General features: G+C 37.8%; 1 long non-coding RNA gene across 1 annotated transcript; it reads left to right on the plus strand.

Moving 5' to 3' along the window:
- Nucleotides 1-1646: 1646 nt before the first annotated feature.
- Nucleotides 1647-19903, plus strand: LOC103886218. The gene is made up of 3 exons (XR_004184926.1): nt 1647-1783; nt 18821-18857; nt 19823-19903. It is a non-coding gene; the product is annotated as an uncharacterized LOC103886218 (long non-coding RNA).
- The last annotated feature ends 4899 nt before the right edge of the window (nt 19904-24802 follow it).

Here is a 24802-nt window from a genome sequence, read left to right on the forward strand (position 1 = left end):
TCATGGCAATGTTTCCCCCAAAGGACTTAAAAATATGTGCTTCCCTACCTGCAATTACTTTATTCACCCTGAAACTCATCAAATAATGTCCAAGGTTGGTGCTGAAATTTCCAGCTTAGCCATCTCAAGCCTGTCCAAATTTTCTATAATCACTAGTGAAGCCTTTCTGGTCACCAAAAGAAGACTCCCCAAATGCTCTTGTATTGACTCGCTATCTGCAACTTTCAAAAGATATTTCTTTATTTTTTCATGGTCCTAGGCAAACTCTGGGTCTAAGGGTGATATATTTTCTTTACCCTATGAACCTATGTACATGGACATATATCTTAATCATTCTCCCCAAAAGAATTCCTTTCTTCCTTCAGCTAAAGGACATATCATCCTTCCTTTTCTTTCCATATTTCTTTGTTTCTCTTATGATTGCCAGATTTATAATTATTTTTTAGCTTATTCTACTCTTCCCATGTTTCTAAGCAAATCTGAGTCTTGCAGTCACTGTGTCCTGTATGTATTTCAGATAACCTTTTCAACTTCTAATTCATAAAAATTCCATGGGGTTACTTCTCTCTACCTCAATCTAAGAAATTGACCTAGACTCTATATAATTAACGCTAGTATTCTTTATATGTTCCTTGATATATTACACTAAAGTCTTGGTCCCTGAAATGCCCAACTATTAAGTACATTGGAGCAAAAAAAGGTAACAACTCCTTTTAAAGAAAAATAGAAACAAACATATTAGTTTTAATAATTTTATAAAAATATTTGACATTAACATTTGAATTTTGTCTGAAGATATACTCAAAAATGTTTACAGCAATACAGCAATTTCTTTTTTTCAGATGGGATTGAAAGTTTGTTCATTCATCTAGCAAATCTTTATTTGCATTCCTCCTAAGGTGTACTAAGCACAGCATTAAGTGATTGTAATATAACAATGCACAAGGCACTGCCGCAGCCCTTGGGACACAGGGAAATAAATAGGCAGAAGCAATTTGCTGTGGCAAATGTTATTAAAGATGAAGTGCAGGATGCCAAAGAAGCACAGAGGAAGCACATCTCATTTGAATGAAGGTGATGGTGTTGCAGGCAAAATAAGCATTGAGCAGGAAAGTGTCTTAGAGGAGTAGAATCTCTAGAATAAGGGCTAAGATGATGAGCAGGTATCAGAAACATGAGATAACAACAGGAAGGCAGGCAGGCAAAATGTTCCACGGCCGCACAAAACACATGCAGTCCTAGAAAGAAGGGAGAAGGGAGAAGAGCAAGAAAGCTCAGGAGAACAGAATATCCTATCTGACTGGAGGACTGAGTAAACTGCAGAACAGTGATTCATGAAGAGGGAAGAAAAGAAAGATCCAGATAAGGAAGGAATTTTTATTTTATCCTGAGAACATATTTTTAGAGGGACAGTGACACAATTACACAAAGATTCCTCTCATTGCAAGAGGAATGATAGAAATCAAATTGAATTGCAGGTAGGCTGGATGCAAGGAGGCCTGTTAGGAAACTGTGGCAGGAACCCAGGTAAGCAATGAAAGCAGCCTGGACTAATTGAGCAGCCACATTAACAGGGACAAGTGGATGGATTCTATTGTGAGGTAGGTATGTCAATGGGACTTGGTGATGGGCTATAGGTGGGGAGAGACAAGACTGTCAGTTACTAATGGCACCTTAGTTCCTGACTGAAACAACCTGGTGAAGACAGATGCCATTCACTAAGAATGTAAATACCAAAGAGAAAGAGATAAGTCACAGAAGATCATTATTAGTTTCTAAAGAGGTAAAGAGGGACATTATTTTTCACTCAGTATCTATTTCTATAAACATGATAATTATATTGGCAAGGTTGTTGTAAGAACCAAAATGAGAATACATTTAGGAAAACCACATGACACAGTGCCTTAATGGTGTACATAAACTTCTTGTTAATGTCTTAGAATAATTACTTTGATATCTGTAAAAAAATATACTTTGGCCAAATGTTTGTTTTGTAATGCTTAGCATTTTTTAAGATTTCAGGACTATTTCAAATACATCTAAACAATTTGAATTTAAGTATCTACAAAAGAAAGTATTTTCCCACCTATAAACCTTTTTAAAATACAAAATGTCTTATCAAGGATCTTTAAAATAAAGGTATGGAGTTATCTACTTTGTTCCAGGAGATGCGTGGGGATATGATAAATCAGAGGTGAATAAAAGAATCCCGCTGTCAAATAAAAGACAAACAAATAAAAAATAAATGTGATTATAGGCATATGCACTGGTTGGTGCAGAAGTGCAGAAAAGGACCACCTATTCCTATCTGGGAAGGGTGTGGGTGGTCAGCCAGGACCTAACAGGGAAGGTGGCATTTACCTGAGCTGAATCATGAAGGACAAGTAGAGGTTTGCTGGATGAGGAAGAGGGGAATGGGTATACCAGTGAAACAAAAGATCATTGCAAAAGTGAGACAAAATGAAATAACCTTTACTTTGGTGGACATGAAAAATGGTGAGAGAAATAGAAAAAAATAATAAATAAAAAGGTGTTATTAAGAATTGCAAGTACAAATAATGAAACATGAAAAATCCACTTGTGGCAAATTAAATGTGTAAAAATAATTCGAGCTTGATATACATAAAACATAAGGAAAACAGTAAAGAACGTCAAAATGTACCAGATTTAAAAAATTGTGAGAAAATAAAAATTGCTTTTGAAAAAAACACCACCACACTGGTTAAGTAGAAACAGAAGACTAAGGAAATACCTAAGCAATAATATAGAAAAAGATTGAAGAACCAGATATATCCATAGACCTATAGAGAAGAAAATAAAAATATATATATATATATATGCTCATACACTTACATATATACATTCACTTAGAGACTTTATTTTTGTATCAGCTTTTATTCTGTCCTAGAGTTTATTCAAATCTCAGCAAAGAGTTAAGAAAGGATTTTTATTTGCAATTCCATTTATCATATTCCTTATTTTATTTAGATTAGTATAGGCTACACTGAATTTTCAAGTGAATATTGAATCTCTGGAATTTTTAAAAGAATGTACTCTCTGTAAATACAATGTTGTAGGATAAATATACTAACGCTGGTCCTTCAGAAAGAAATTTAAAATGTACCAAAATCTAAAAATACACTTACTTGAAAATCAAATGAATCTACTAAGTATATTTACTCTCCCACCAACCCACTCCCATTTGTCTCACATAAAGCCCTTTTTTATCATATAAAATAGCATGGTTGCATTATATATATTCTACTATATCCCATAAAATGGTGCATGTGAAATTATTTTAAAAGAACACCTCTGAGCTGCTGTATTCAAGAAAGCCAAGAAATAATAGTATTTATATTTCTTTCCAGTCTAGGAAATCTATTTCCAACCTAGAACGTATTTATTATAGGAAGCAATTCCTTTTCCCTCCAAAAGTAAAATTAACGTATATATGTCACTTAGTATGTACCAAGATTGTCCTAGGTACATTATATCTAACAACTCACAAAATACTCACAAATAGCCCTGAACGATAGTTATTAAAAGAATTTAAAATACTTCCATGAACTATAGCACTACAGAAAATGCAGCACATGAAAATACAGTAAGAGCACTGCATAACACATCATACACTGTAAAATACTTTGGAATAAATGAATGAATCCATTAGAAAATATTTGAAGACTTCCTACAGGCCAGACACTGTTCTATTAAACAAGACATACAAATGTTGCCACATTTATAATGCTTGTAAGGGGAAATACATAGTACTTAAAACTAAATAAATTATTTGGTATATTAGAAGATAATTTTGCTATGAAAAATAAACAGGGGAAGATAAAGATCAGCAGTGGGGAGGTGGAACAAGATGGTGAAATAGAAGAGTCTGCCAATCATCCCTCCTGCAAGGACACCAATTTAACAACTATCTATGCACATACACACACACACACAAAGCACCTTCATAAGAGTCAAAAACCAGGGGACTACTCACAGTACCTGTTTTTTGTTTGTTTGTTTTTGTTTTTCTTGAGAGAGAGTCTTGTTCTGTCGCCCAGGCTGGAGTGCAGTGGCGCAATCTCAGCTCACTGCAAGCTCCGCCTCCCAGGTTCACGCCATTCTCCTGCCTCAGCCTCCCGAGTAGCTGGGACGACAGGCGCCCGCCACCACGCCCAGCTAATTTTTTTTATTTTTAGTAGAGAGGGGGTTTCACCATATTATCCAGGATGGTCTCGATTTCCTGACCTCGTGATCCGCCCGCCTCGGCCTCCCAAAGAGCTGGGATTACAGCCGTGAGCCACCACGCCCAGCCACAGTACCTGACTTTAACTTCATATTGCTGAAACAGACACTGAAAAGGTAGAAAAACAGTCTTGAATCACTGACACTACCCTTCTCCCATCCCCTGACAGCAGTGCCACAGTGGTCCAGAGAGGTTTCTGTGCACTGAGGCAGGGAAAGCACAGCAATTTGAGGGATTGAACTCAGTAAAATGTCCTGTTAAAACAGAAATGAAAAGTGGACCAAACTCAGCTTATGCCCACCTATGGAAGGAGCCCTAGCTGTGGTGAAATTGTTAATCCCAGTGGAGAGTACTTGAGTTTCCACAAGCATCACCACCAGGGGTTAATGTGCTCTGGAGCTCTAAATAAACTTGAAAGGCAGTCTAGGCTGCAACACCTAGATGAGTCCTAGTAATAAATTGGGCCAAGAGCCAGAGGATAGGAGGACGCGTGACATACTGAGACATCAGCCAGGGAGGCTAAGGGAATGTTGGCATCACCCCTCTCCTAACCCCAGGCTGAACAGCTCATGGCTCCAAAAGAGACCCATTCCTTCTGCTTGCAGAGAGGAGTGGGAATAGTGGGGAGGACTTTGCCTTGTATCCCGAAATACCAGCTCAGCCACAGCAGGATAGGGTACCAGTCAGAGTCATGAGGCCTCCTCTCCATGCCCAAACTGCTAGATAATACTCCTAGACACACCCTGGGCCAGAAGGAAACCTGCTACCTTAAACGGAAGGACTGAGTCTTGGCACCATTCATTGCCTGCTAACTGAAGAGCCCTTGGGCCCTGAATAACCAGCAGCAATACCCAGGTATAATGTTGAGGGACTTGAGTGAGATTCTGAGATTTACTGACCTCAGGTGAGACTCATCACAGTCCCAGCTGTGGTGGCTGTGGGAAAAGACCCCTTCTACTTAATAAAAGTGGAGGGAAAAATAAATGGGACTTTGTCTTGAACCTTGGGTACCAGCTTGGCCATAGGGTGGTAGAGCACCAAGTGGATTCTTGGGATCTCCAATTTTAAGACTTCGCCCTTGTATGACATTTCTGGACCTGCCCTGGGCCAGAGGAGTACCCACTGCCCTGAAGGGTGTGTCCCAGGCCAGGCAACATTCACCAAAAGCAGACTAAAGAGCCCTTGGGCCTTAAAAGAACATCAGTGGTAGTCTGGCAGTATTCCCTACGGGCCTGTGGAAGTGGTGGCCGCAGACTGAGGTTCCTCCGTCTTTGCAAAGGGGAGGGAAGAGTGGGAAAGACTGCGTCTGGTGGTTTGACCGCCAGCCCAGTTGCAGTACAGTAGAACACCAGATAGGTTTCTAAGGTTTTTTACTCTACTCCGTCTCCCGGACAGTACCTCTGGACTCACCCAGGGCCTGGGTGAATTTGTGACCCTGAAGGAAAGGACACAAGCCTGGCTGGCTTTGTCACCTGCTGATTGTAAAATCTCATACCCTTGAGCAAACATAGGCAGCAGCCAGGGAGTTGATTTGAGCAAGCCTTGGGCAAGACCCAATGCTGTGCTGGCTTCAGGTCTAACCTAGCACAGTCACAATGGTGGTGGTCACAAGGTTGCTTGTGACACTACACCCCCAGCTTCAGGTAGCTCAGAGCAAAGAAAGAAACTCCATTTGTTTGGGAGAAAGTAAGGGAAGAGAACAAGAGTCTCTGGCTGTTAATTCTGAGAATTCTCCCAGATCTTGTCCAAGACCATCAAGGTGGTACCTCTATGCATCTGCAAGAACCACAAGTTTACCAGTTTTGGGGTGACCCTTAAAGTAGATACAGCTTAGATTATAACACCCAAGTCCTTTTGAATATCTGGGAAAGTCTTCCCAAGAAGGACAGGCACAAACAAGCCCAGACAGTGATGACTACAATAAATACTTAACTCTTCAATTTCCAGACACAAACAAACATCTACAAGCATTAAGACAATCCAGGAAAACATGACCTCACCAAATAAGGCAACAGGGACTAATTTTGGAAACACAGAGATATGTGACTTTTCAGACAGAGAATTCCAAATAGCTGTTTTGAGGAAACTCAAAGAAATTCAGAATAACATGGAGAAGGAATGCCTCCAGCTTTGTTCACTTTGCTTAGGATTGTCTTGGCTATTTGGGCTCTTTTTGGTTTCATATAAATTCTAAAATAGTTTTTTTCTAGTAGTGTGAAGAATGTCAGTGGTAGTTTGCTAAAAACAGAATTGAATCTATAAATTCCTTTGGGCAGTATGGCCATTTTAACAATATTGATTCTTCCTATCCATGAGCATGTAATGTTTTTCTATTTGTTTGTGTCATCTCTGATTTCTTTGAATAGTGTTCTATAGTTCTCATGGTAAAGATCTTTCACCTCCCTGATTAGCTGTATTCCTAGGTATTTTATTCTTTTTGTGCAAACTGTAAACAGGATTGCATTCCTGATTTGGCTCTTGGATTCACTGTTTTTGGTGTATAGAAATGCTAGTGATTTTTCTAGGTTGATTTTGTAAGGGATGTTCACTTTTACCACTGTTATTCAGCATAGCAGTGGAAGTCCTAGCTAGAGCAATCAGGCAAAGAAATAATAAAGTGCATCCAAATTGGAAAGAAAGAAATCAAATTATCCTTATTTGCAGATGATATGATATTATATTTGGAAAAACCTGAAGACTCCACCAGAAAACTGACACAAGTATCAGTTTATGAGAATTAATCAACAAATTCAGGAAGGTTGCAGGATACAAAATGAACATATAAAAATCAGTAGCATTTCTGTATGGCAACAGCAAACAATCTGAAAAAGAAATCCTAAAAGTAGTCTCATTTAAAATGCCACAAATAAAATTAAATACTTGGGAATTAACCAAAGAAGTGAATGATATCTATAGGGAAAACTAATAATCACTGTTAAAAGAAATTGAAGAGGATACCAAAAACTGAAAATATATTCCATGTTCATGAATTGGGAGAATCAATATTGTTAAAATTTCCATACTACCCAATGCAATCTACAGATTTAATTCAATCCCTGTCAAAATACCAAGGACTTTCTTCACAGAAATAGGGGGAAAAATCCTAAAATTTATATGGAACCACAAAAGACCCAGAATAGCCAAAACTATCCTGAGTAAAAGAATAAAACTGGAGGAATCACATTACCTAACTTCAAATTATACTACAGAGCTATATTAAATAAAAGACCATGGTTCTGGCATAAAAACAGACACACAGACCAATGGAACAGAATAGAGAGCTCAGAAACAGATCCATACACCTATAGTAAATTCGTTTTCTTTTTCTTTTAAGTTCTGGGGTACGTGTACAGGATGTGTAGGTTTCTGTGCCATGGAGGTTTGCTGTACCTATCAACCCACCACCTAGGTAATAAGCCCAACATGCATTAGCTATTTTTCCTAATGCCTTCTCTCCCCCCACCCTAGCCCCAACAGGCCCTTGTATGTGTAGTTCAGCTCCCACTTATAAGTGAGAACATGTGGTGTTTGAGGTTTTTTGTTTTTTTTTTTTTTTCTGCATTAGTTTGTTGAGGATAATGGCTTCCAGCTCTATTCATGTCCCTGCAAAAGACATGATCTTGTCACTTTTTGTGGCTGCATAGTATTCCATGGTGTGGTGTATATGTACCACATTTTCTTTATCCAGTCTATCGTTGATAGGCATTTGGGTTGATCCCATGTCTTTGCCATTGTAAATAGTGCTGCAATGAACATCCGAGTGTGTGTATCTTTGTAATGGAATGATTTATATTCCTTTGGGTATATCCCTAGTAATGGGATTGCTGGGTCAAATGGTATTTCTGGTTTAGATCTCTGAGGAATCACCACACCACCTTCCACAATGGTTGAACTAATTTACATTCTCACCAACAGTGTAAAAGCATTCCTATTTCTCCACAACTTCGCCAACATCTGTTGTTTAGTAAATTCATTTTCAACAAAGGTGCCAAGAACATGCATTGGGGAAAAGAGTGTCTCTTCAATAAATGGTGCTGGGAAAACTGGATATCTCTATGCAGAAGAATGGAACTAGACCCTTATCTCTCACCATATACAAAAATTAAATTAAATGTACTACCAATTTAAATCTAAGACCTCGAACTATAAAACTACTACAAGAAAACATTAGTGGAAATCTCGAGGACATTGGTCTGGGCAAAAATGTCTGGGGTAATACCCCATAAGCACAGGCAACCAAAGCAAAAATTAACAAATGGGATTGCATGAAGTTAAAAAGCTTCCGCATAGCACAGAAAACAATCAACAAAAAGAAGAGATAACCCACAGAATGGGGGACAATATTTGCAAACTACCAATCTAACAAAGGATTCATATTCCAAATCTATAAAGAGCTCTAACAACTCTATAGGAAAGAAATCAAATAGTTAAAAAATAGGCAAAAGACCTGACTAGACATTTCTCAAAAGAAGACATACAAATGGCAAACAGGCATATGATCAACATCAACATCACTGACCATAAGAGAACTGCAAAGCAAAACCACAATGAGATATTGTTTTACCCCAGTTAAAATGGCTTATATCCAGTGACAGGCAATAACAAAGGCTAGTGAGGATGTGAAGAACAAAGGCTGAAGGGATGTGAGGATGTGTATGCTCTTGGTGGGAATGTAAATTAGTACAACCACTATGGAGAACAATTTGGAGGTTTCTCAAAAAACTAAAAATAGTGTTACCATATGATCTAGTAATCCCACTGCTGGGTATATACCCAACATAAAGGAAATCAGTAAGTATATCAAAGAGATATCTCCATTCTCATGTTTGTTCCAGCACTGTTCACAATAGCCAAGATTTGGAAGCAACCTAAGTGCTCATCAACATGTGACTGGATAAAGAAAATATGGTACATATATACAATTGAGTATGATTCAGCCATAAAAATGAATGAGATTCTGTCATTTGCAACAACATGGATGGAACTGGAGATCATTATATTAACTGAAATAAGCCAAGCACACAAAGACAAAAATCACATGTTCTCACTTACATGTGTGATTTAAAAATCAAAATAATTGAAGTCATAGAGATAGCTGAAGGAGAAGGATGGTTACCAGAGGCTGGGAAGGGTAGCGGGCAGCTGAATCAGGGGAAGATGGGGATGGTTAATGGGTAAAAAAAAAAATAGTTGGAAAGGATGAATAAGATCTACTATTTGATAATACAACAGGGTGACTATAGTCAATAATAATTTAATTGAACATTTTTAAATAACTAAAAGAGTATAATTGAATTTTTTTAACAAAAAGGATAAATACTTGAGGGATAGATACTTCATATTCCACGATGTGATTATTACACATCGCATGCCTGTACCAAAACATCTCATTTACTCCGTAAATATATACTCCTACTATGTAACCACAGAAATTAAAAATAAATAACTTTTGGCCTGGCACAGTGGCTCACACCTGTAATCCCAGCACTTTGGGAGGCCAAGGTGGGTGGATTATGAGGTTAGATTAAGACCATCCTGGCTAACACGGTGAAACCCTGTCTGTAGTAAAAATACAAAAAATTAGCCAGGCGTGGTGGTGGTTGCCTGTAGTCCCAGCTACTTGGGAGGCTGAGGCAGGAGAATGGTGTGAACCTGGGAAGTGGACCTTGCAGTGAGCTGAGATTGCATCATTGCACTCCAGCCTGGGCTACAGTGTGAGACTCTGTCTCAAATAAATAAATAAATAAATAAATAAAATAACTTTTTAAAAAAGATCAGGAGTGGGGTCAGAGCAGGGAGCAGTTTATGATTTTAAATATGGTGGTCAGGCTGGGCCTCATTAAGAAGGTGACATTCTTGAAATCACCGTAAAGGAATAAGAGAGATAACTCTTCAGCCATCTGGCTGCTCTACTGAAAATCAACGATAGTGAGTGTATTAATCTCCTAGGGCTTTCATAATAAAGTACCATAAACTGAGTGGCTTAAAACAATAGAAATTCATTCTCTCATAGTTCTGGAGACTAGAAGTACAAAATCAGTGTTGGTAGGGACACTCTCTCTGCAAACTCAAGAAGATTCATCCTTGACTCTTCTAGCTATTAGTGGCTAGTGGCAGTCCTTGGCAGTCCTTTGCTTATAGTAGATAGAGGTTCGTTTCACTCCCATTCTCCCACAGCTTTCTCACCCTCTGTGTGTCTCTGTGTCTCTGCTTACTCATCTTATAAGGACACCAGCCATTGGATTATAACCCATTTTAATCCAGTAAGAACTTATCTTAATTAATTATCTCGGCAAAGACCCTATTTCCAAAAAAGGTCACAATCTGAGGTTCCAGGTGGATATGAATTTTTTTCCGGGGGGGAACACAATTCAGCCCAGTATAGTAAGTCAGGGATGTAAGCAAGAAGACCTGTTAGAAAGTGATTACAATAATTCATTAGTAAAAATTAATGGTACTTGAAAATGGTTAGCAGTAGAGATGGTAAGAAATGTTAGATTTTTATTCTATCTTAAAGGTAAACTAACAAGATTTATGAGTAGATTAAAAGTAAAACGTGGAAGAGAAAAGTCAATGATCAGTTCAAACTTTTGGCCTGAAAAATCTAGAAGGAATAAATTGCCATCAACTGAGCAAAACACACAAACAAACAAAACTGCTAACAAATCACGTTTCAGTATCTCTGTTGTAAGAATTAGAAGGGGGAGGTTCCAAGATGGCCAAATAGGAACAGCTCTAGTCGGCAGCTCCCAGAGTGAGCGACGCAGAAGACAGGCAATTTCTGCATTTCCAAATGAGGTACCAGGTTCATCTCAATAGGGCTTGTCAGACAGTGGGTGCAGGACACTGGGTGCAGCCCACAGACCGTCAGCCAAAGCAGGGCAAGGCATTGCCTCACCTGGGAAGCGCAAGGGGTCAGGGAATTCCCTTTCCTAGCCAAGGGAAGCCGTGGCAGATGGCACCTGGAAAATTTGGTCACTCCCACCCCAATACCATGCTTTTCCAACGGTCTTTGCAAACAGCACACCAGGAGATTATATCCCATGCCTGGCTTGGAGGGTCCCATGCCCATGGAGCCTCACTCACTGCTAGCACAGCAGTCTGAGATTGAACTGCAAGGTGGAAGCAAGGGGAGGGGCGTCTGCCATTGCTGAGGCTTGAGTAGGTAAACAAAGTGGCCACGAAGCTCAAATTAGGTGAAGCCCACCACAGCTCAAGGAGGCCTGCCTGCCTCTGTAGATTCCACCTCTGGGGGCAGGGCATAGCTGAACAAAAGGCAGCAGAAACTTCTGCAGACTTAAACATTCCTGTCTGACAGCTTTGAAGAAAGTAGTGGTTCTCCCAGCACAGAGTTTGAGATGTGAGAACGGACAGACTGCCTCCTCAAGTGGGTCCCTGACCCCTGAGTAGCCTAACTGGGAGGCACCTCTCAGCAGGGGCCGACCAACACCTCATATGGCCGGATGCCCCTCTGAGACGAAGCTTCCAGAGGAATGATCAGGCTGCAATATTGGCCGTTCTGCAATATTTGCAGTTCTGCAACCTGCACTGGTGATACCCAGGCAAACAGGGTCTGGAGTGGACCTCCAGCAAACTCCAACAGACCTACAGCTGAGGGGCATGACTGTTAGAAGGAAAACTAACAAATAGAAAGGACATCCACAGCGAAACCCAATCTGTACATCACCATCAGCAAAGACCAAAGGTAGATAAAGCCACAAAGATGGGGAGAAACCAGAGCAGAAAAGAAGAAAATTCTAAAAATCAGAGTGCCTCTTCTCCTCCAAAGAAACACAGCTCCTCGCCAGCAACAGAACAAAGCTGGATGGAGAATGACTTTGACGAGTTGACAGAAGAAGGCTTCAGAAGATTGGTAATAACAAATTTCTCCGAGCTAAAGGAGGATGTTCGATCCCATCGCAAAGAAGATAAAAACCTTCAGACGAGATTAGATGAATGGCTAACTAGAATAAACAGTGTAGAGAAGACATTGAATGACCTGATGGAGCTGAAAACCATGGCACGAGAACTACATGACACATGCACAAGCTTCAGTAGCCAATTGGATCAACTGGAAGAAAGGGTATCAGTGATTGAAGATCAAATGAATGAAATGAAGTGAGAAGAGAAGTATAGAGAAAAAAGAGTAACAATAAATGAACAAAGCCTCCAAGAAATATGGGACTATGTGAAAAGACCAAATCTACGTCTGATTGGTGTACCTGAAAGTGACGGGGAGAAGGGAATCAAGTTGGAAAACACTCTTCAGGATATTACCCAGGAGAACTTCCCCAACCTAGCAAGGCAGGCAAACATTCACATTCAGGAAATACAGAGAATGTCACAAAGACATTACTCGAGAAGAGCAACTGCAAGACACATAATTTCAGATTCACCAAGGCTGAAATGAAGAAAAAAAACGTTAAGGGCAGCCAGAGAGAAAGGCTGGCTTACCCACAAAGGGAAGTCCATCAGACTATCAGTGGATCTCTCAGCAGAAACTCTACAAGCCAGAATAGAGTGGGGGCCACTATTCAACATTCTTAAAGAAAAGAATTTTCAATCGGGAATTTCATATCCAGTCAAACTAAGTTTTGTAAGTGAAGGAGAAATAAAATCCTTTACAAACAAGCAAATGCTGAGAGATTTTGTTACCACCAGGCCTGCCTTACAAGAGCTCCTGAAGGAAGCACTAAATATGGAAAGGAACAACTGGTACCAGTCACTGCAAAAACATGCCAAGTTGTAAACACTATCGATGTGAGGAAGAAACTGCATCAACTAATGAGCAAAATAACCAGCTAACATCATAATGACAGGATCAAATTCACACATAACAATATTAACCTTAAATGTAATTGGGCCAAATGCTCCAATTAAAAGACACAGACTGTCAAATTGGATAAGGAGACGAGACCCATCAGTGTGCTGTATTCAGGAGACCCATCACACATGCAGAGTCACATATAGGCTCAAAATAAAGGGATAGAGGAAGATCTACCAAGGAAATGGAAATGGAAAAAAAAAAAAAAGCAGGGTTTGCAATCCTAGTTTCTGATAAAACAGACTTTAAACCATCAAAGATCAAAAGAGACAAAGGCCATTACATAATGGTAAAGGGATAAATTCAACAAGAAGAGCTAACTATCGTAAATATATGTGCACCCAATACAGGATCACCCAGATTCATAAAGCAAGTCCTTAGAGACTTACAAAGAGACTTAGACTCCCACACAATAATAATGGAAGACTTTAACACCCCACTGTCAACATTAGACAGATCCACAAGACAGAAAGTTAACAAGGATATCTGGGAATTGAACTCAGCTCTACACTAAGCGGACCTAATAGACATCTACAGAACTCTCCACCCCAAATTAACACAATATACATTCCTCTTAGCACCACATTGCCTTATTCCAAAATTGACCACACGGTTGTAAGTAAAGCACTCCTCAGCAAATGTAAAAAAACAGAAATTATAACAAACTGTCTCTTAGACCACAGCACAATCAAATTAGAACTCAGGATTAAGAAACTCACTCTAAACCAGTCAACTACATGGAAATTGGACAATCTGGTCCTGAAAGACTACTGGGTATATAACAAAACAAAGGCAGAAATAAAGATGTTATTTGAAACCAATGACGACAAAGACACAATACACCAGAATCTCTGGGACACATTTAAAGCAGTGTGTAGAGGAAATTTATACTAAATGCCCACAAGAAAAGCAGGAAAGATCTAAAATTACCCTAACATCACAATTAAAAGAACTAGAGAAGCAAGAGCAAAAACATTCAAAAGCTAGCAGAAGGCAAGAAATAACTAAGATCAGAGCAGAACTGAGAGATAGAGACACAAAAAGCCCTTCAAAAAATCAATGAATCCAGGAGCTGGTTTTTTGAAAAGATCAACAAAGTTGATAGACCACTAGCAAGACTAATAAAGAAGAAAAGAGAGAAGAATCAAGTAGACACAATAGAAAATGATAAAGAGGATGTCACCACTGATCCCACGGAGATACAAACTACTATGAGAGAATAACTATAAACACCTCTATGCAAATAAACTAGAAAATCTAGAAGAAATGGATAAATTCCTGGACACATACACCCTCCCAAGACTAAACCAGGAAGAAGTGGAATTTCTGAATAGACCAGTAACAGGTTCTGAAATTGAGGCAATAATTAAGAGCCTACCAACCAAAAAATGTCCAGGACCAGACGGATTCACAGTCGAATTCTACCAGAGATACAAAGAGAAGCTGGTACCATTCCTTCTGAAACTATTCTGATCAATAGAAAAAGAGGGAATCCTCCCTAACTCATTTCATGAGGCCAGCATCATCCTGATACCAAAGCCTGGCAGAGACACAACAAAAAAAGAGAATTTTACACCAATATCCCTGATGAACATCGATGCAAAAAATCTCCATAAAATGCTGGCAAACTGAATCCAGCAGCACATCAAAAAGCTTATCCACCATGATCAAGTGGGCTTCATCCCTGGGATGCAAGGCTGCTTCAACATACGCAAATCAATAAACGTAATCCAGCATATAAACAGAACCAAAGACAAAAACCACATGATTATCTCAATAGATGCAGAAAAGGCCTTCAACAAAATTCAACAGCCCTTCATGCTAAAAACTCTCAATAAATTAGGTATTGATGGGACATATCTCAAAATAATAAGAACTATATATGACAAACCCACAGCCAATATCATACTGAATGGGCAAAAACTGGAAGCATTTCCTCTGAAAACCAGCACAAAACAAGTATGCCCTCTCTCACCACTCCTATTCAACATAGTTTGGAAGTTCTAGCCAGGGCAATCAGGCAGGAGAAAGAAATAAAGGGTATTCAATTAGGAAAAGAGGAAGTCAAATTGTCCCTGTTTGCAGATGACATGATTGTATATTTAGATAACCCCATCATTTCAGCCCAAAATCTCCTTAAGACTTCAGCAAAGTCTCAGGATACAAAATCAATTGTGCAAAAATCACAAGCATTCTATACACCAATAACAGACAAACAGAGAGTCAAATCATGAGTGAACTCCCATTCACAATTGCTTCAAAGAGAATAAAATACCTAGGAATCCAACTTACAAGGGATGTGAAGGACCTCTTCAAGGAGCATTACAAACCACTGCTCAACGAAATAAAACAGGACACAAACAAATGGAAGAACATTCCATGCTCATGGATACGAAGAATCAATATCATGAAAATGGCCATACTGCCCAAGGTAATTTATAGATTCAATGCCATCCCCATTAAGCTACCAATGACTTTCTTCACAGAATTGGAAAAAACTACTTTAAAGTTCATATGGAACCAAAAAAGAGTCCACATTGCCAAGACGATCCTAAGCCAAAAGAACTAAGCTGGAGGCATCATGCTACCTGACTTCAAACTATACTACAAGGCTACAGTAACCAAAACAGCATGGTACTGGTACCAAAACAGATATGTAGACCAATGGAACAGAACAGAGCCCTCAGAAATAATACCACACATCTACAACCATCTGATCTTTGACAAACCTGACAAAAACAAGAAATGGGGAAAGGATTCCCTGTTTAATAAATTGTCTTGGAAAACTGGCTAGCCACATGCAGAAAGCTGAAACTGGATCCTGTCCTTATACCTTATACAAAAATTAATTCAAGATGGATTAAAGACTTAAATGTCAGACCTAAAACCATAAAAACCCTAGAAGAAAACCTAGGCAATACCATTCAGGACATAGGCATGGGCAAGCACTTCATGACTAAAACACCAAAAGCAATGGCAACAAAAGCCGAAATTGATAAATCCGATCTAATTAAACTAAAGAGCTTCTGCACGGCAAAAGAAACTACCATCAGAGTGAATACACAACCTACAGAATGGGAGAAAATTTTTGCAATTTACCCATCTGACAAAGGGTTAATATCCAGAATCTACAAAGAACTTAAACAAATTTATAAGAAAAAATCAAACAACCCCATCAAAAAGTGGCAAAGGATATGAACAGATACTTCTCAAAAGAAGACATTTATTCAGCCAACAGACACACGAAAAAATGCTCATCATCACTGGCCATCAGAGAAATGCAAATTAAAACCACAATGAGTTACCATCTCATGCCAGTTAGAATGGCGATCATTAAAAAGTCAGGAAACAACAGCTGCTGGAGAGGATGTGTAGAAACAGGAACACTTTTACACTGTTGGTGGGACTGTAAACTAGTTCAACCATTATGGAAGACAGTGTGCTGATTCCTCAAGGATCTAGAACTAGAAATGTCATTTGACCCAGACATCCCATTACTGGGTATATACCCAAAGGATTATAAATCATGCTGCTATAAAGACACATGAACATGTATGTTTATTGCGGCACTATTCACAATAGTGAATAGACTTTGAAGCAACCCAAATGTCCATCAATGACAGACTAGATTAAGAAAATATGGTACATATACACCATAGAATACCATGCAGCCATAAAAAAGGATGAGTTCATGTCCTTTATAGGGTCATGGATGAAGCTGGAGACCATCATTCGGAGCAAACTGTCACAAGGACAGAAAATCAAACACTGCATGTTCTCACTCATAGGTGAGAATTGAACAATGAGAACACCTGGACAGAGGGTGGGGAAAAATCACACACCAGGGCCTGTTGTGGGTTCGAAGACTAGGGGATGGATAGCATTAGGAGATATACTTAATGTAAATGACGAGTTAATGGGTGCAGCACACCAACATGACACATGTATACATAGGTAACAAACCTGCACATCGTGTACATGTACCCTAGAACTTAAAGTATAATAATAAAAAAAAGGAATTAGGAATAGGGAGGTTAGAAGTTGAGTTTTACATATATAAAGTTTAAGATGCTTATTCAACATCTCAGTGAAAACATCAATTAGGCAGCTGGATATACAAATATGAAGTGGGGAGAGATCTGGGCAAATCTGGAGTTGGGGAGATCTGGGACGGAGTTGAAAATTTGGGAGTTACTGGCTAACATTTAAATAAATGAGACATTTAAAACAATAGGTAGAGATCACCATTCAGAATGTGAGCAGGTGAGTTACTAGGCAATAAGAAAATGAATAAGACAAAGAGAGAGAGCAGGAAGAAGCAATTCCCAAGCAATGAGTAAAGCATGCTACCAAAAATCTAATGGCAAAAGCAACACTTCTTAACTAATGTGTCAACAAACATCTATGACGTTAAGAAATTTTGGGTATTTAGAAGTAACAAAAACAAGAAATTCTTGCAAATGGTAAGAAGAACCCTTCAATAATAAAAGGATCAACTGCTGAGAGGGAGTTAGGAAAGAGGATGGAACATGCAAAAGAGTATTTTGATCTTTAGACAGGGGAATTTTAGAGAGAGCTCACACTGAAAGAGCAACCATTCTCTTGGCATAATAAACAAAGGATGTTTCCTGATTCCTTAGTAACAACTGGAAATGGATATTACAACAATATTTATAGTATTCACGGTTTTTATATTTAATATGTGCTTAAATTAATTACAGAGTAAATGTACTATCATTCATTTGTATGTTGGGAAGCGCAGTCTTTCTTGTTTCATCATAAAGCTTCAGATTAAAAATATCTCATAGACAGATAACCATAAATATACATTAACGTACACTTATATCTAATAGATGCTTCCTAACAAACATAGTCACAATCTTGACATCACTACGAGTAATTGCCTCATACTTATACCATATGCTGCCACAGTGGAAAGCACTTTGGATATATATATTAAGAACTTTAAAACATTCATTTAAAAAAAATTTTTTGAGATGGGGTCTTGGGGGTCCTGTTATGTTTCCCAGGCTGGTCTCAAACTAAGCTCAAGCAATTCTTCCACCTCAGCCTCTTGAATAAATGGGATTACAGGCATCTGCCACTTCACCCAGCTCTGACAAATTTTGGTCTAGTAATTTTATTTCAGGAAATATATCCTAAGAATGAAGGGGCCAACACACATCAAAAAAAAAAAAAAAAAAAATTCAAGGATGCTCACATTACATAATGTTAGAAAATTATAGTATCTTCATACACTGGAATATATTAGGTAATGTGTTAGATGGTATTGATCAGAGATATCAATACTGGAGGATAAATTGTTATTAAGTATTGTTAGAAACAAAAGAAGTCATCAGTCAGTAAATTCACAGTAGAATATAGTAATAAGTGTAACCCTATGCAAAATCAGATGAAACAGGAAAAACTCAACAGAAAATTTACAGTGTTATAATTATAGAAGTGAGGTTTGCCAATACCTCTGTGGGAGTTTAACCTAGTAGGGCTAAGATGTAAGCAAAAATGGAGTTGAAAATGTACCTTTTTCTGTTGTCCTAAGATCGGTTCCTTCTCTTTATGCCATCTATATTTTGATAAAATTCCATATATAAATGTGGTAATTGTTAACTAGAAGTAAAGCAAAATGTCCTAGTTAGTTTCATCTTAGGGAAAGTTCTGAGACAGGCCCACTGAATTAGTCAAGTAAAAGGTTCTAAATGACAAAGAGAATAAATTTGGGTTTTATATTTCAGGAATTTCACTGCAGCTGGATGCTTGGGAATGTCTTAGGTATGGTAGACCCGTTGTTCCTATTGCTGAATTTGGTGATAACCTGTATAAACAAAAGGAGTTTTGTGCATTCATAAAAATGTATTATACTCTTCTGCATCATTACCAGAAAGAGACTTTTAGCTGGAAAAACACAAAGCTCATTTTCCTGATGGCCTGGGTAAATTGGCTTGGGATTGGATCAATTGCAGCAGCCTGCCATTTAGATTGCTCACTCTATTGCTTGCTAATACCCAGAAGGGTCAACTCTGCTCAAAGTAGGTTGTGGGCATTAAATCAGGAATCAACAGATTATGTCAGCGTTAAACATGTTCATGAAGAATTTGCAATAAACCTGCAAAATGTTTATATTAAAAGCAGGAAAATTTTATATATTCAGTAGTATCTCAATAATGTATAAAATTATGAATGAGAAAAAATGTTAAGAGTAGTTCTATCTAGAGTAGCAATATAAGGATTTTTGTTTTCTTACTTTATATTTAAAAAATATATAGTAAGAGTGCATAGTACTTGTACAAATAGGGAGTATGGACAGTTTCTGGGACTCAGAGTGAATAATAGCCAGTAAGCAGTTTCCCTTAACAAGGTTCACTTCTTTCTGACTATGCTTTATCACTGTTAAACACTAAACTAATTGAGGTCCACAACAAAGAAAATAATTAACAAATTAGTGAATTGTGCTTCTGCTTATACTTCATTCCCCAAATGCCTAATCAACCTTACTAAACATAGTTTTTTTATTAAAAGTAAGCAAAAAGCTAATTTGTAAATTTTATTATTGTCCTTCCTTGATACAAATGTTTCCTGGCCCATGGGAAACTATGACTTGACTTTTTCTTCTTCCTTTCTTAATCTTTGCTCACTGTGAACCTCTCATTTCAAGTAGAATGCATGATATAGAACTCTCTAAAATTTCATTCAGAACATAGAAAGATGCTGCCACCTGCCTTTCCCTATGTTCATAGATACCCAGCCAACAAAGAAGCAGAGGATGACCACCACTGACACTATCAACCACAACATATATGTGTGCTGCAGAATCCACCCTTTCTCTAATGACTTGGAGCTGCATACTTTTTTAATGTGTATGATTCTCAAAGATACATTGTTGTATCTCCGCTGTTTCTTTCATAAACCAAGAGATGTTTAATTATAAACAAGAGTCAACAGACCCAATTCACTTTACCTTTGAGCAACCAAGTCCTCAGATGTAGAAGCCACAGGGCATGTTGTGCCAACCTCTTTCTGCTCATGTTGCTACACTTTAGAATTAAGCTATGTATCCATTATCAATTGCCCTGTGGGCATTCACTGACTGATATTTTGAAATGTTTTCTAAATCACCTGATTAAAATTGGTTTCTGAGCCCATCAGCATATATCATTAGGTTCCTGAACTTATTCCAAGAACAGCTGTGGCACAGACATCCTGAACAGTCTTCCCGTGTGGGGTCTAAAAAGAGAACACTTTCTGAGTCAACCATTACTTCTAGCGCTCAAAGGTAAGGTTAATTAGGAGTCACAGAACTGGTAAAGTCAAAGGTACTTTAAAAAAGTTATTAATTACTAAAAACTCTTGAACCCTTTATCTCTTGAACCCTTTATCACATCCTCAAAGTAGTAGAATGTGAAAATTTTTTATAGGAACAAAGATAATATGCTGACCTGGAGACCTGGAAGAAGGCAACTTCTGAGATAGAATAAAATCCTGAGAAGCAGAAACTGAAGGATCATCATGTATAATCAAAAATCTATAGCAAATTAAAACTTACATTTGGGCTTTTACTCTTTCTTAAAACTACTAAGCAAGAGAGCACTCTCAGATGACTAGTTTTGTGTAATGGTGTCTTCATTGTTTGTTTATTTGAATGTTCTCTGACAACATTTATCTACAGTTTCACATATTTTTTCCATATTCAAATCTTCCTTGCTACTTTATGCTACTCCCAAAAGATGAAATGGAGAACTTAGAAACTTTTACTCCAATCTTCTACTGTAGATTCCAGCATTGAGTAAGGATGAGGAAGAGGAAATAAATGGTATTATTGTCAGCCCAGAAGACACTGCAGGAGTAACACATTTTATCAAGACTACCCTATCTTTATACTCCTGGAACCTGAAAATACTGAAAATCCACCTAGGCAATTAACCTTAAAACGTTCTTTTGCATCTCCTTAGCATATTTCTAATTCTTTAAGAATTTCTTTTTATCCATTGCTAAGGAATCTCCCTTAAAGCTTTCCTTATTTGAACATGATCATGGATTTAGGAAAAATAAAAACATCAACTCATTTATGGGAAAGATTTTAGACTTTACTTTTCCCTGAAGAAACTTTATTAACCATAAAACATGATCAAAAGCTTTAAAAACATCTAAATCCACCTAATAATAAAGAATTTTTTATTGGCACACTCTGAGAGCCTTGTTTATCCCACAAATAAAGCTATTCATTTTGTGCTTTTGTTTTCCAGTATCTCATTAACTTATCTTGCACAAGCACATCTAAAATAATCTCTTCTGCTCTTTCTTTACAATTCAAAATTATCCCTGATAATGGCTTTTAAATGCCAATATCAGGGATCTACCATACTTTGTGATCAAAGGGAAATATTGAAAATACAAATATGGTATCAGGAAGTACCAGGAAAATAATCTCTCCCCTGTGTTTACCACTATATTATGCTACACAATATAAAATACACAGCATGCCTCCTATCCTCAAGGAACTTGTTTTACCACCTACCTGAGGAGAAAAGATACATATAAAACAACAGTGGGCAATACAAATAGCATAGACTAAAGTTCTGTTGACACACTATTGATATTATACTGGATAATATCATGATTCACAGAAGAAAGCCAGTGTGTATCAGAGTCCACAATAAATTTCAAGAAACTAAATGTGCCTTAAGAGAGCTAATATGTTGATAGAGTGACTCAAGACATAGGGATCCATCTCAGAGAGGACCAACAGTGCATTTGTAGAACACATTGTTGCATCTCTGCTGTTTCTTTCATAAGCCAAGAGATGCTTAATTATAAACAAGAGTCTTTGAATTAGATGAAATAGGATGATCATAAAACTTATCATTCAACAGGACACTTTTGAGAGTGAAAGGGAAAGCTATTAATAATTACACTGGGATAAAATGTATAATGTATAAACTGGGATTATTCCTGAGAGAACTAAGACATGTGGTCATCTCAACATTGAACACTTATTTTCTACTCTTTTTTCTTTCATGGGTATTATGGGTATTTGTGAGATTGTGAAGTATTTTAAATGTTGTGGGAGAAAATAATCATCAAGAAAAAATCTGAGATTTTTCTGCTCAGAGCCAAGGGTACTAGGGAAAGTCCAGGAGTACCTTGAAACAGATAAATGCAAAAATAGAAAGCTCAGTATTCCCATTACTATTACTGTATAACAAATTTCCCTAAAACTTAATGGCTTAAAAAAAAAACATTTTATTATGCTCACGTATTTGGTGAGTCAGAAAATTTAGAAAGGGTAACTCAAGGATGGCTCATCTCTGCTCCACAGTGACACTGGTCTCAACTGGGAAGATTTAAAGGCTACATGTTGGGGTCATCTAAAGGCCTGTTCACTCACATACATCTACTCTGGGATGACGTGAAGACTAGGACTGCTGACCAGAGCACCAGCATGTGGCTTTGCTTCCTCATGGCATGATCGTCCCAGGGTAATTAGATTTCCTATGTGGCAGCTCAGGGCTCCAAACAGGAGTGCCCCAGAGAACAAGGCAAAAGCTACATCATCTATTGACTCAGTCTTGTAAATCACACAGCTTCACCTCCATCATACTCTATTGTTCAAAGAAGCCATAGGCCCACTCAGATACAAGGGGTGATGTCATAGAGAAAATAATACCCCACCTCTCAATGGGTTAAGTGACAAAGAATTTTGAGGCCGTATTTTAATATCAACGAACACAAGTTTGATGATTATTTTCTCCCACAATATTTAAAATATTTCACAATCTCACAAATACCCATAATACCCATGAAAGAAAAAAGAGTAGAAAATAAGTGTTCAATGTTGAGATGATCACATATCTCAGTTCTCTCAGGAATAATCCCAGTTTATACATTATACATTTTATCCCAATGTAATTATTAATAGCTTTCCCTTTCACTCTCAAAAGTGTCCTGTTGAATGATACGTTTTATGATCATCCTATTTCATCTAATTCAAAGACCTATCTCTACATAAAAAAGGAAAGTAACACCCTCACCTCTCTCCAAAATAATTCATCTTAATCTAAAATATAACTATATCACATATTCCAAATGCATTTGCTTTTTGAGTAACATGCCAGTTACCTTATCAGTATGTGAAGACACCAACCAGTAGTCAATAGTAAGAACAAGGCAGAACCGGGAAAACATGACTTCAAGATTCCCCCTTAATTTAGGTCCTATCTCTGGTAACAGGGCAGTGTATAAATCCAGTTTTGTTTGTTCATGTAAGAAGTCATTACCTTCAATGTTAGTTTTGTAGAGTTCTAAATGTAGTAGAGAAGCAGCTCTCCATGCTTTCATAAACCTTTTAGTGTCAAAACACCAAAAAGGGCTATATAAATAAACTGCATAAAAAAAAAAAAAAAAAAAAAAAAAAACAGCTTCAAAGGCATATTTTCCTACTTCAGTTTGAGAATGAATAGATAAAAGAAAAGTCAAACATTCTTTTAAATAGTCTTTGAAAAGACTGGAATTTTTTTGTTGCAACTTTTTTAAGTAAAGGGATTTATTTCCCCAAATGGAGCCTTTGTCCCACTTGGACACATTGTACAAGTCAGACTATGTCCTAACACTAAATTGCACGCATTTACAATTCAGTTAGCACTTTCTCTTAGATGTAAGGGCATTTTCCTTGGATTTCTAACGGAGTTTGCTGTCAAACTCTAACATTTAAAAACGTTCAGCAAAGAAGAAAGGTGAAAGGAACTTGGTTTGCATTTAACTAAGAAAAATTTATCACGTTAACTATGGATGCTTAACATCAGGTCATAAAATTCTTGTCATGCTGTCAGTGGGGCTTTCTCCCCTTATTTGTGCCTGCATTGCTAGAACTAGGAGTTTTCTACCAAAAGATCCATTTAGGGATTTTCCATTAGGAGATTATTAACTACTCTTCTAATAGATTAAATTCACAAGATTCCATTTATATTGAGAGCAGGGGAACATTATATGGGCTCTACTTCCCTTAATCTGATTTTATTGTTCTTATGTTAGAAGGGCCTCAGTCCACACATGTTAATTTCTGGATACAGTTGTCAAGAGTTTAAATACTAGTAAAGAGTTATTTCAAACATCCTTAGTTAAAGTTCCAGAACATATCATATCCCACATGACAACTTTTATTTCACCTATAAGTCTATTCCAGTTATGGTTCTGTGCCTGGAGTCCCCAAGTCCATCCCCAGATTTGGTGATGTGCTAGGCAGACTCACAGAACTCACAGTTATGATGTACTACAGCCAAAGGGTACAAGCAAAATCAGTAAAAGGAAAAAGTACATGGGACAGAGTCTAAGGAAAACTAAGTACACATTTCTAAGAATTTTGTCCCTGTAGAGTTACATAAGGCAACTTAAATTTCTTCAGCATTGAACTGTGACACTTGTAAAATGTTGCCTCCTAGGACATCTCATTAGAGACTTAGTGCCCAAGGTTTTACTGGGAGCTGGTCATATAAGAATCTCTGCCTACGACATACCTAAATTCCAGATTCTCAGAATGAAAGCAGGTGCTTAACATAAGCCACATTGTTTGCATAAATAGTTTAAGCACAATAAACTACTCTTATAAGTCAGAGAATGGTGGGAAACATGCCCAAAATCTAAGTACCCAGATGCCAGCCAAGGGCCAACCCTGCAACCAGGCCTTTCTAAAAATGGTCTCAGCCCAGCTATGTTAGCTCTTT

The sequence above is a fragment of the Papio anubis genome, chromosome 7 (genome assembly GCF_008728515.1).
Source record: "Papio anubis isolate 15944 chromosome 7, Panubis1.0, whole genome shotgun sequence".
NCBI lineage: Eukaryota > Metazoa > Chordata > Mammalia > Primates > Cercopithecidae > Papio > Papio anubis.